The sequence below is a fragment of the Canis lupus genome, chromosome 7, assembly GCF_011100685.1.
Source record: "Canis lupus familiaris isolate Mischka breed German Shepherd chromosome 7, alternate assembly UU_Cfam_GSD_1.0, whole genome shotgun sequence".
Taxonomy (NCBI): Eukaryota; Metazoa; Chordata; class Mammalia; order Carnivora; family Canidae; genus Canis; species Canis lupus.
The window spans coordinates 28111614-28125383 of NC_049228.1; positions in this window are offsets into that span (position 1 = coordinate 28111614).

Below are 13770 nucleotides of genomic sequence, written 5' to 3' on the forward strand. Positions count from 1 at the left end.
TGCACTTTGGGCCTCTGATTTTACCTTTGTAAGGATTGTGGCTTGGTATGAAAATGATCAAGGCTGTGGACCACTGCAGCACTAAAAAAAACCACTCAGCAGTTTGGAAGTTTGTCATTTGGACATTAGGAATGTCAAGAGCTCTGAGCAGACTCTGAATCTGATCCAGCTTGAGGGTCACTGAAATGAGGACCTGACCAGAGAAAAACTGTCCTTCTCTGGTCTCCGTGGATCTCTACTGTGGTTAGTTGGACAGCCACCAGGGGCTAATGGTGCATCAGATCTTCATCCTGTTGCCTGTCAGGCAACAAGTAGCAACTTACTTTCCTCATCTGCACACTGAAGATGGACTTCTCAGCAAACTTCCAGACTGGATCCTTCTCTGGCTTAAGGATCAGAACCAACCCTGCCAATTTATTTTCAGACTTTGCAAATGGGAATGGAATTTAAAACATTTTTTAAAAATTTCCAAATGCTAAATTGGATTTCACACACACATACATATGTACATTTAGTTTACCATCAGAGAAAGCCTAGGGCTTCGTGGCTTTTGATTCCCAGAAGCCACCATTCTCCTTTCACCTGCCTACTTCCCTACCTCTCCCACCAGCATTGCCATGCCTTATCACTGCCACAGAAGTGCCAACCAAGCAGGATTGTGAATGTTATAGATTTTGTCTTTCTTCACCTCCTCGCAGCCCATAAAAACAAATAGCTAACCTGAGCCTAACTCTAGGTTAGTTCTTACTAAGCCAACAATACATATTTTTACCTGGATATAGGAGGTACATAAATATATAAAGCTTTCTAGCCACTTCATGTTGCTTTCCAAAAGCTGCATAAGTGTTTTCCTGGGATTCATTTTAGGAGGGTTATGTTTTCAGATGTGCCATATGCTAACCTATGTTACTTATGCTTTGCTTTCACCTTGTAAACTCTTTCAGTGTTGTACCTCATTTTAGGAAAGGAACAAAACACCGAAGGGTTTTAATTTTCCTCTCTTTCCATGTTTCGACTTTTCCATGCCCCATCCATACTAGTATTAAGCGGATTTCCTCCAGAAGCCTTGAAAGTGTCTGTCTTCTTTCTAAGTTTCTCCTTTCCCTCTGCTGGGTGGCTCCCTGGTATTGACAGAGTCTGTGTTCTAGCCTTCTCTGCCCTTCCTCGGTGTGCTTGTTTGTATTTTCCCTGAGGTTGGGCTGACTGTGGGGCTTTCCACAGAAGAGGCAGGAGTTTGGATAAGCCAGCAGTTTAAGCAGGTTTTATGACCAGCCAGTGTAATAAAATGCATTCAGGGGTCACCCAAGAAACTTTAATCAGCACCAGGGGTCACTGGATAGCACTTCTAGACAGGAGAGACAGAAATGAGGAACAGAGATTCAAAAGAGAGGAAGAAGAGTTGGGGGAAGGGGTTAGGGATCGAAGGTTCTCAAGTTATCAGAAATAACTTTAAAAAAATCAATGTGTCTTGCAATCAGAAATGGCAAAAAGCGCTATAATTGCCCAGCGGAAATGAGAGATCTGCTGCAAATTTAGATGAGAATTTTACCCAAAGACTTAATTTTTTCCCCTTGTGCAGTTTTGCATGAAAGTTTAGCCTTATGATTGGTCTCGAGATGGATATCAGATATCTCACCCCGAAGGGAGAAACATTCCCACCAAATCCTTCTCCCCTGAAAGAAAAAAAAAAAATTTCTGCATCCAATAATCAGAGCCTGGGCAGACAAATTGGCACCACTTTTTTGCTTTCCAGCCTCCTTTTTATTTTCTGCTAGAAATAAGACTGCAGACTTGAGTCACAACTCACAAATATTTGGTAGTATTATGTTGCAAGGAACTGGGGGGGAGGGACCCAGAAGAAGGTAATTCTTAAAAGCTTTGCCTTCACTCATGCAAACAAACTTTATGCTTCTCAATAAATCTCCTGTTTTGTAAGTGGCCATTAAAATAACAGATCATTTGATTAAAATTCTGTTTTCTTTTCACAACGGTCATTTGGAGTTTTGGGGAACCTCCAAATGTGGTCTTGGCCATGATGTCATTAGCATTTTATTAATGCATTCAAAAGGTTAAAAGCTCTTACTTTTTATAGGGCTTTTAAAAGCAAACATTTGATTGTCTCTTGCATAAACTGACTCTGAACCCATTAAAATGTGACAACAACTTCAGAACTGACCCTGTTTAAGGGTAAGAAAATTGATCAAGGATTTGCCACATTTTTAATTGCTTTGGATGAAATGGAAACTGAACTGAGGCCAATATTTGGGAATGGAAAGAATTAAATCCAGTCCAACACCTTTCAATATAATAATGATATTTTTTAAATTAGGGTTTTTCCTTTTTAGAGTTGAATGATTCTTTATGGCACAAAAAATAGTTTATAGTTTGAAAGATTTATTTTTTTCCTTTAGTCCAGTCACAATGTAGTCAGTTTGTCATTAAAAACAAGATGGAAATTAAAAAAAAAAAAATGTTTCAGGTATCCTAGCCTAAAAAGAAATGCTCAGGGCGGCAACTGTAAATGTGTCTTTGCTGTTTATTTGGATGGAAAAGCATGTGTGGCTGCGTAGATTTGAAATTTTACCAAACTTTTATTTTTAAGTTAGGCACTTTTGGGAATTATGTGATAAATCCACAGTAAAACAATAAAACCAGTGGTGCTTAGGTCTAGGCAGCCATTTATTGTTACTTTCCATTTTGTCTCATTCTCATCACATAATTTTAGGTTGGAAGGCTTCATTTCAATGAATATTTTGTATATAAAGAGAAAACTCCTGCCCCCTCTCCCTGGCTTCTACTCTAAATGAAAATATACACCCTCATTCTATTTTTTTCTATTCTTACATCACTGGTCATGAAGAGTTTTCAATCACGTTTATCGTTTTATTCCTTTAGTTTTTAGTGACTGATCACATTTCTCACTCTAGTACATTCTGGGTTTTTTTGGAGCACATTAAACCTTTATTTTTTTTATCCTTCACAAATGAACTACTGAAAAACCATCTCCCTGAGCCTTTCTTTTTTAATTGCTTCTGTGTTCTGAGGCATTGGGGGAGCTACATAACTAGCAGGAGCCGATCAGCAGATAAGCTTGCATAACACACACTTAATTATACAAACAAGTCTTTCTGGAGAAAGTCTTCTGACAATTACCTCCCGAAATAAATATACGTTGGTGACTGTCAATAGTAATAAAACCTGCACAATCATTTCTTAAAGCTTTTATTGTTTGCCTGTAATTAGCATGTTGATGTGATTAAAGCTACATTTGACTTCTGATAAACCCCAGACTCCTATAGATAACATTTCCAGCAGTTCAAAGCTGCTTTCATTAGAAGCGATATTTATCTGATTTGTAACCAATCAATTGGAAATAAAACTTTCCTGTGGCATGCCGTTAAAACAGCCAGCAGCAGCCCTGGTTTCCTCAAACCCCTCTTCTCGTCTATGTCCTTGGATGAGATGGATTCCATATGGTCAGGCGCAGGAGACCAGGCAGGGAATTGAAAAGGTAGAGAACACAGCTCTACGGAGGCCCCTCCACACTTACTGCCTTACTTCTACTTGCTGCTATTAGAAGGCACGGTCACTGCTGTAACCAATTTTCCTGAAAAATACACTTTTGTGTGGCAGTATAAAAGCCTGCAGAACTGGGGTTTGCTAAGGGCATATTTGCGATGTTTACTGTGCTTCCATATTTTTTAAGTTTACGTTTGATTCTTTTACCAGACCTTTTCAATTCTGTTTTTAACTTTATCCTTTTTGCCTTTCCCCAAAGTTCTTTCCTCCCTTTATTTCCATACTATTATTCTAATTTTATATCTCCTTTCTTTCCTCCCTTGAGTTTTGTTTTTTATGTGTCTGTTTTCTGTGACAGTATTTGCTTTGAAACTAGTTTAAATTTCCTTGTTCAAAAAATCACAAAGCTCTAAATTTTGAAATTTTGACAAACAGACAAATAATGATTTTCAAAAGTTTATCTGACCCAGCAAATATACTGAGAACATTCTAAATGTCCGTGAGCATTTGGGGAGCATGGAGCTAATAGTATCTCTTCATTATTACTGTAGTGACACTGCATCCTACACCTCAATTTCTGTATAATTTCACCTCTGCACAAATTTATTTATTTTTGTTCTCAGTAGGAAGAAAGAAGGAAAGAAAGCCAGCCCACTTTTAGAATCAGCATGTATTTATTCAGAGCATTTCTCCCCTCTTATCCTCCACACACTCCAAACATTTCATGTTTTTAGAAATGAAATAGAGAAAGGAAAACTATTTTCTACAATGGAACCAGTGTTGACATGCAAACCTTTATGGATTTCCAGCCATGGCTCATTAAAATCTGTCTTTAAATATATAGTAAACATGTGCATAAATGCCATATATGCCATGCTTTTTAAGTAGAGTTTTAAAAGTGAATGTACATAAACAGAATATTTTATTGCTGTTAAAATGAAAACATGAAATCTGTGTCTGTAAAGCCATTTATACTAATCTGGACATGTTCAAAGGTTTTCAATTTTTATTTAATTATATGGTTTCTCAGTGTCCAGGTCAAATGTTTTCTCAGGCACTGTAATTTATAACTTTACAGGTAATCCTATACATTCCCAAACTTATTTAAGCACACATATGTCTTTTGCACAGATTCAAGTGCATTATCTTGAAGACATTGATTCTTTCTAATTTTGAAATGACCTCAGTAAGGACATTTCATATCTTGGAAATGAATGTTATTTCATGTATTTATCACCTAGAAGCAGTTGCATTTAGAAATTTGAGGAAATAGGAGGAGGAATTATTTCTGGAAAGTGAACAACTAAGAAGATAGCGAGATTGGTTATGGTGAGTATGTCTTTCCTGGTCTGTTATTTATGAATATGCCTTATAGCCAGGAGAATTTCTGAAGAACTACAAGCTCAGGGAAAAGGTTAGTAGTATACTATATGCCTCTTGAAAGCAGCTATTATCAAAGAGTTTAAACATTTTTCTTTCCATTTTTTAAAGAAAACATTTTAGAAATCATTAAAAATCCATTTTAAGTAAGTCAACTGTAAAGTAGGTCTTCACTTCAAATGCATCCCCTCATTTATCCATCTCCTAATTATTATACACTAAGGTAAGTTTGTTGGCAAATATTTTATGCTACTAAAACACAAAATATAAAAAAAAACCAAAATATTTATTCTCATAATCTTGAATTTGGATTCCTTAATTTAAGATTATAAATTGTGTTCTTGGATAAAATTTTCATTTCTGCTGAAAATATGTTAGATATATTTTAGAAACTAAAGCTGGAAATTTTTTCCACATAAATTATCTTATATTTCAGCAACCATACAATCACTAAAATAACAGACAAGTTCAGAGCATTCTGGACTTGAGCAGTGCTTTTAAAATATACTCTGCACATAACTGAAACCACAGTGACAATATTTCAAGTAATAGAAGGAAAAATGGTTTGCAGATTTACAAAGAGAAATAACTTACTTCTGCAAAGTTTTACTCTCGTAGGAGTTGTCAGGTTTACAGACGAGTAAGATTAAGATAATATCACATCAAATAACTAAAGATAGAGGGGGAAATCTGGTTTAACTGGATTTTTTTTTTAAATTGATGCTTGAGTGTGTGTTTACATGTGTGTGTTTATGTTTTGTGTATAAATACAGGCACATAGGTGACCATGGTCACCATGATTGAGCTGTTTATTTTGTCTCTAAGATTTACTTCTCTTGAATTACCTTTCATAGAATTTTTAAACCTTGTTTCTTCCCCGATGGAGAAAACATATACTTATTTAGCCATTGATTATAGCTACACAATGACAAATATCAGAATGAAAACTGGAAAATCTGAATTGTTTCCCTTTACAGTGCCAAAGAGCTGAGTGTCTGAAAATCATCAAGGCACTGAACTAAGGTTTCAGTTTTTACCCAAGTGTTTGGCATCATGTAGACATGGCCACAGGCTCTGTTCCCTCCTGGCTGTGGGTTCTTATCATCTGTAGATACAGGATGTTTCTAAAGTACTCAGCAGAGCAATTGCAGAAGTGATTGAAATGACAATCCCCAGGCTACATACTTAAAGAGGGGAAGGTCTGACCACTCTTTTTTGCAGTTAGCCAAGCCAAATCATTCCAATTCACATGTCTCATCTGATATATCAGGTGATTTTTCTCCCACATTAGTCTTTGCACTTGTGTGTGTTAATTCCTTTATTTTTGTTTTCTAAAATTAACAAGACTATTTTTAATAATCCTACACCAAATGGAGATTTAAATTTTGTTCATAAATTCTATGCATATCATCAACAAGCAGTTCTGTTTCTGTGTCTTTTTGAGAAAAGCTCCTGATAGAGTAAAAGCAAAAGAATCTTATTTTAAATTTTACCTGAAGACATAGTGAGCTTCATTCTTCACAGGTGTAAGTCTTTCAAAAATACAGAAGTTCCATGAACTTGGGCAGGGTCTAAACAGGAAAAGATACTCTGATTCCACGGCCCCATTAAACTACAGAGTTGATTCAAATTTAAGTAACTCAATTTGTTAAAAGGAATTTATTTGTCCCTTTATTTATTTATTTATTTTAGCATTCTTGGTCTGAAGCACACTTAGGAATATGTTTTGATGTTAAATGCCCTTTCCAGTCTGATCACACATTGATAGAAACGATAACATGAGCCAAATCCACTCCAGCTTCCCAAACAATCTTTAAATAAATTAATATAGTAACTTCTACTCTCTGGGTCTCAAAAAACTAGTTATTCAAAGCAGCTTGGAAGATCCTTCTGAAGGAAGTCTTCCACACAAAATGGTGGTGTTGGGCAAGTCTGCTCACAAGGGAAGTTTTGGGGGAGCTACAAACCTTTGCAGAGAAGTGGGTCACAGGCAACATGCATTTGCATTTGTGAACATGTCTCTGCCACTCCTCAAGCCTGCTCTTTATATGTTGTATGAAGGCCTGATGGAGGTGGACAGAGTGGGCTCCAGAGGCATGCCTTGCATTTGCTCTCATTTTGGCAATTTTTGCAGAGTCACTGCAGATCCCCAAAGAAAGAACAATAAAAAAGAAAACTGAAAACACTAAAAAAGTTTTAAAAGGAAAGAAAAGAAAAATAAAGGGTGGGGGAGAAGAAAGAACAGGCCCTCTCAGCTCCAACGGAAGCTATGCCAAGAAGCAACTAACTAAAAACAGACTGAACAGAGAGGAGAAATGAGGAAAGAATAAAATGGCTTGGAATCAGGCTGACAAATGCACGAGAGAAAAATTCACATGGTTTTAGAGCAGTACTTGGCATGTATCTCAGAATTTCGTGTGTGTGTGCATGTGTGTGCGTGTGTATATATGTACAGTTTTTCATTTTTATTTCTGGAAGAATAGTTTGCAGTTTCCTTTTACTGAGAAAGATGAGTTATTTTCCTTCTTTAGGAATAGTGCAGAAGGCACCCCCAACTCCCCTCAAAAGTCTACCTCCTCTGACTTCATACAGTTTTAAATATGTTTTCTTGTGCTGAATCACTAGATCGCTTCCTACTATCTCTAACCGAATAGAGTCCTAAGACCGAAATGCTTGGGCCTACTGTCTTTCAACTAGTTTCCTAACACCCCCTTATGAGGAAATAGAGGACCACTGGCTTGTTTCAAAAGAAGGCAGGGTGCAGCGTGGGCCAATTTTGATTCTGCATTACTTTGGATAGTCTAAGCAGCCCCAGGGCTGCGGTCTGCAAGTATTTGGCTTATTAGATCTAATCCACTGATGGCTTGTGTGGTAACGAATGTCTGAAATGCTTGTCTATGATTAGAAATTTTTAATTCTGTCCTCATGGGCTCTGCTGGGCTCTCCTGCTTATAAATGGAGGCTTAACACACTCCAATCATCTGTGGAACTGTGCGAGGGAGCTGGCAACACCCAGGGAAAAACCTTGCCATTGTGATGCTAATTTCCCTCTCACCTTTGACCAGAAGGGGTAATTATATATAATTTGCAGAAACAGTTCTTCTGGAATGAGAAAACCTAAGGGAAACATGGAAGTTTGTTTAAACTAAATTGAATGCCTTTTAGATATAAATGCAGTTTGAACTGGATTATTCCTCTCTGTCCCATGATCAAAGTACTGGGGAATTCTGACAGCTCTGAAAGCCAGGAAACAGTGTGGACATTCTTATGTGGACCTCTCTCTGCAAGGCTGTAAAGACTAGACTTAATGAAGCCAAGATCCTGCAAACAGATGCCAGGGACTTTTGTTTTCTTTATGACTGACATGTTCTAAAGGCACTGATAATGACTAATCATAAATGACTGTCCAAAGCAGTAGTGCTCAAGCAGCCTTCTTCTGTGCTTCTCCCTTGCCACTTCACTCCCCCTCTCCTGCCTACCAGCCTTAACCAAGTTGTGTCGGTATAGACACACCTGGAAAGTCACTCGGGAGAAGTGTGTAGATGACTCCCACCTCAGGTGGCCACCATTGTTGCCCTGAGGCCATTTGTATAACATGTAAGTTTCCCGTGCCTCTTCAAGGAGTCTCTTGAAATATTTGCTCTATCTTATGTGTTCTAATTTCCAGCATTTTTTACATCGGAAGTGAGCTCATCTGAGTGGTAAACCTTTCAGTAGTGCAGAAGAAGGAGTCCAAGCAAACTGATGAGGATGATGGTCATGATTCCCAGGTACAGCAATAACTCCCTTTTCTGGGGTAGATGGTAGTAGCTGAGGCACATGTATTTTAACCACAGTCAGACAAGGATCCAGGAGGCTGGTACTTTAGTATTAACTGAAATATTATTTCTATCAATTTCTACTATTGATTGAAAGTTTCAAATAAGTGAAAGTCAAAGCTGGCTACTCCCATGTCTTGGAAATAGCATGAGGTTTAAAGTCAGACAGGTCTGGATTTACACATTAACTACACTACATATTAACTGTATGACCCTTGACTTCTCTGATCCTCAATATCTTCAATCCTAAAATGAACACCACCTCATGGGATTTTTAAGATAAGATACAGAAAATGCTTGGTATGTTAAAACAAACAAACAAAAATGAGAAAAAAAACTCTCAACACTCAGTGAAAGTTAGTTCTTTCTTCTCCCTAAAATTAAGAAAACAATTTTGAAGGGAACCATTTTGTTGCAAATCATTCTAAAGCCTAGTAATCATTTCTTCTAAAATAACTGATATCCTTGCTCTACCATGATAGATTAGCATGGCTGTAGAAATTAAAGAAGACATGATGACCAATGTCCTAAATGCTGAGTCTGCTCTGTAATCTGCCTTTGTACTAAATTTCTTTAGAGTTTTCTTATGCTATTATAATCATAATCATATCTTTTTGAAGATTGTAGTGAGAGCTATAAATTTTTTTCACTTATGTCACATAACAAGTCTACAAAGTAGTTATTCCTATTTTACAAATGAGAGAATTGAAGCTCAAAGTGGTAAAAATGTTTGCCACCACACAAATAGTGGAGATGGATTCAAATCCAGATCTATTTGGCTCTAAATCCTAAGGTCTTGAGTGCTGTGGATACTGCTTTACGCTATTGGAGAACACATAGAACAGAACTTCACCATGCAAACAGCGCAGATAATCATTTAGACTCTACTCCAATACTCTGATGACACAAAATTCACTGTGCCATCTAGGCAACTCATTCCACTTTTGGATAGTTCTGTCTTCCTATAGTTCTTTACTTTGAATCTGATGATCATTGCTGTGAAGCTGGGAGGGACACTTGAACAACTGTCTGAAAAGAAATATGCTGTAATAGGGAGTAAACAAGAGAAGAAGCTATTGAATTCTCTACAGGTCCCCTGGCCATTATCCAGTTTCTAGAAATATTCCCCAAGGTCAATAAGTGTTATTTTTCTTTTTTCTTTTTGGAACATTTTCATGGCCAATATTTTAGAATTGTCCTTGCTACATTTGGCTATTAAGAACTTGAAATGTGGCTATCCAAATTGAGATGAAAATGCAATGTATACACTTGATTTCAAAGACTTCACACCAAAAAACAGAATAATAAGTTTTTAAAATAACATAAAATTCTTTATTAATTGATTACATATTGAAATGATAGTACCTTGGATATGAATAAATACATTATTAAAATTGTTTTCACCTGTTTTTTACTTTTTAGAATGTGTCTACTAGAAAATGTTAGAGTATGTATAGATTTACATTTGCAGCTGACATTATATTTCTACTGCACAACATTGTTCTGTACCAGATGTTTGAAATGTATCAAATCCACACCTTGCCTCATACAGTCTCAGAGAACAATAAAAAGCAAAACTTTATTTTCCTTCCAACCTAGGCTGCTTTAGTGCTTTGAGTATAAGTTAGTTTGTATGCACTGAGAGACTTTATATTTTGGGGTGTGGCTATTGCTAAAATGACTCCCTTATTCACCCTTGTTTATGGTTGACAGAATCTATTTACACCAGAAATATTACTCTTTGTGTTACAGGGGAATGCATGGCCTTCACCCTTCAAATCCACGGAGTTAGCACTGGAAAAATCCAGGCATGCGTCCCCAGTTTTGCGGGGTGGGAGTAGATGAGTACAGAGGGGTGATGTGGAGCAGAGGACAAATAGGGAGCTATAGTAAACAGACCCCAGGTATAAGGATGCTCACCTGAGCATCTGTAATAAACACAACGTCCTGAGTTCTCCTTCTAAACACAACAGAACATTATCCAGGATAATCAACCATGTTAAGGACCTTCATCGGCTCTGATAACTGTTCCCTGAGAAACCAAATAGTGTTTCCAGCCACCCCACCTAGAAATAGTCTGTTCAGGTCACAGAGAAGAGGCTACAGCTGATTTCCATCTTGGAGGAAGGAATTGTTCCCGTCAGCCTGCCTGCCTGCCGCCTGCCTGCCTGAGATTGCAGCTGAGCCATATTTAGCCTCTAAAGCTAGATGTTTTAGTGCCTGGCTCTTTTTAACTGGCATATGTTAAGAGCTTTGAATTAACAGGTGCATAAAAACTGTCAAAAAACACTTAAATCTCAAGACAGACTGTCAGTTGTATTAAAAAATATGGTGTTACATAACCGTGCACTCTCAACACGTCCAGCATGTAACAGCTTGGAAAGTCCTTTCTCCCTGCTAGCAGCCTAGCGATGCTAATCCATCCCATGAAACAAAAGGCCATGGTCCTTTTACCTCTTGATGGAGGATGCAGGTTGTGTGTGTTCATGTGCTCACACACGCGTGTGGATAGGGGAGTGGGTCAGAAGCACTGAGGGGAAACTTTTCCCTTCCGCAATGGGATGTTCTTTCAGTTTCCAAAACTCCCATTTATAAACTAAGCTGGTTGAAGGAAAAAAGAACTCCCATAGTCCTGAAAGGCACACTTGAAGTTCTTCTTTTTAAGGAGAATAAACAATTTATCATGTAATAGGGTGAAATTTAAGTTAAAATTAGCACAGGATGGCAGAAAGAGAGGGAAAATCTGTTCCTTAAAGCTGTGTGAATGACAGTTTCAAGGGAATGTATAAAAGTCACTATGTGGTTAAAATAAGTAGAATCAAGTATGATTCAGTTAAAGCGGAGCATAATGTTTGCTTCCATGATATTAAGAGCTGCTTTATTATATTTTTAAAGACTATATATATATATATCATTAACTCTAGAATTGGGATGAGAGAACCAACCATTTCTGAATTAAGTACTTTCTTGCACATAATATGTACTATAGAATCATTTTAACTTAATCAAATTAAAGTTAAGTATGACTTTGGCTGTACTTTATAGAGTGATGTCTTAGACTTAATCTACCAAAATAGCTGGCTGACCATGGCCAAGTCTGTTACTTCAGCCTCATCACTTTTTTTAAATTGTGATATGAAGGTAGAGGGGGTGGGATGGGAAAGAAAAGATTCCTTAACATTCATTTTGATTCTAAAAAGAGTAAAACCGGTGGGCACTTGATGGGATGAGCACTGGGTGTTATTCTATATGTTGGCAAATTGAACACCAATAAAAAATAAATTTATAAAAATAAAAAAATACAGAAAAAGTAAATAAAAAGAGTAAAATCCTATGATTTATGAAATTCTACCTGGAATGAAAGTGTCACTTATGGATATTCCTATGTAGAATACTATAACAACTATATTGAAATGAGGAGGCAGGTTTTTGTTTATCTTTTTGTTTCTTCTGTGTCCTGGTGTTACAGTTGTTTTTTTCTTTTATTTTGTTTTCATTTTAATGTGCATTCCAGAAGGCCATCATAAGTCAGACTTCCCAGAAAACAGACGCTGGGAGGGAGATGTATATCCAGAAGTTGATTGGAAAGTATGCTTGGGGACAACAGTAAAGGGGATCAAGGAAGCAGCACTGGGCAGAGAGAGGTTATTCTGTGATGCATTAAGACACAGATCTTAGCCGATCAAGGAGTTCTGGCTCCGGGTTCTTCCAACTGACACAAGGAGGGGCCAGTCCTTTCTGTCCCCTCAACTATTAGTCTTTGATTGCAGGCTACCTCAAAGAAAGGGGGCACAGCCTTTAGCAAGGCCACTCTTGTTAGCCTAGGCCAACTCCCGGAAAGAGCATGACCATTGAGCTGTGAGAGTATGACCAGTGAGCCATTGTGGCTGACACTTTCCACAGCTGGGGGACTAGATGTTTCAGTTCCAAAGGGGTCATCTGGCAAGTGCACCACAGTACCCACTATAAAGACAAATGTATGATCTGTGCTCATGGTTATTGTTGGTGTTTTCTTTTACTAGATATATGATCTTAGACAAGGTACTTAATTTTTGTCTTCTTAACCCATACTTTGCTCATTTCCAAATTGGGGGTAATAAAAGAACCAGGCCAAGTTATAATAAAGACTAAAGGAAATAATACTTGTAAAGCAGCTAGTGGAGTGCCTGACACATAGTGGGCTCTCTTTAAATGTGTGTTGTGCCTTCTGCTCTTATTAAACAATAGCCCTTCTTCATGTCTAGGGATAGTTTCAAAAAAGGAAGAGTTAACAAACATTAGGTTCTCCTTGAGGTTAGTCCACAGATGAAAATATTTTCCTGTTGTAAACTGCTTTCCTTTTTAAGGAGTGCTGATGTTTTGGATCTGCGTTATACTCTGCCTCCTGAAGGCTGTCACTCTTGTCAGAAAAAAACATATTGGAAATGATGTAATCTGCCCCCCTCCAACCCCCCACCAACCACCTCATCTCAACAGCATCCCAGGCTCTAGCATTACTGAGCATTAGCTGTTAATATGTTACGACCTGTGGTAGGATGTGTCTTCCAGAAAGGCCTTTTCTGCCCTACATATATATTAATTTGAGAGGCCATCACTAAGCACTCTGCCAGATTCCTCTGACATGAGTTTATTAAGATGCACAGGGTTTGGAAGGGATAGAGGGAAGGTAGACAGAAGCCCTTAGTTATTTTGCCAAATCCCATTTTAAATATGAAACCAAGCCAAAAACAGATAGTACACTGTTCCCAACACTGTTTTCCCATTGGAAGGTGTTAACATTATTGTTATTGTTTTATCCTTATTGATTGGCAACGACAAGTTACTTTCTGTAATGGGTATGGAGGAGAAAGAGTTTTTGCCAAAAGGAATTACATTCTAGAAAGATCAAAGTGCGGGTGTTTCATTTGATACACATTTCCTTTCTGCTTGGATACTAGGCCTTATGGCCTGTTTTGAAATTCCAATGTGCGTGTCAGATAGTTAGTGTTTGCTCCTCACTCTTGCTTACTCTCCCCTTCCCTTCCTCTGCCCACAGACGGAGGTTTCCTTATGG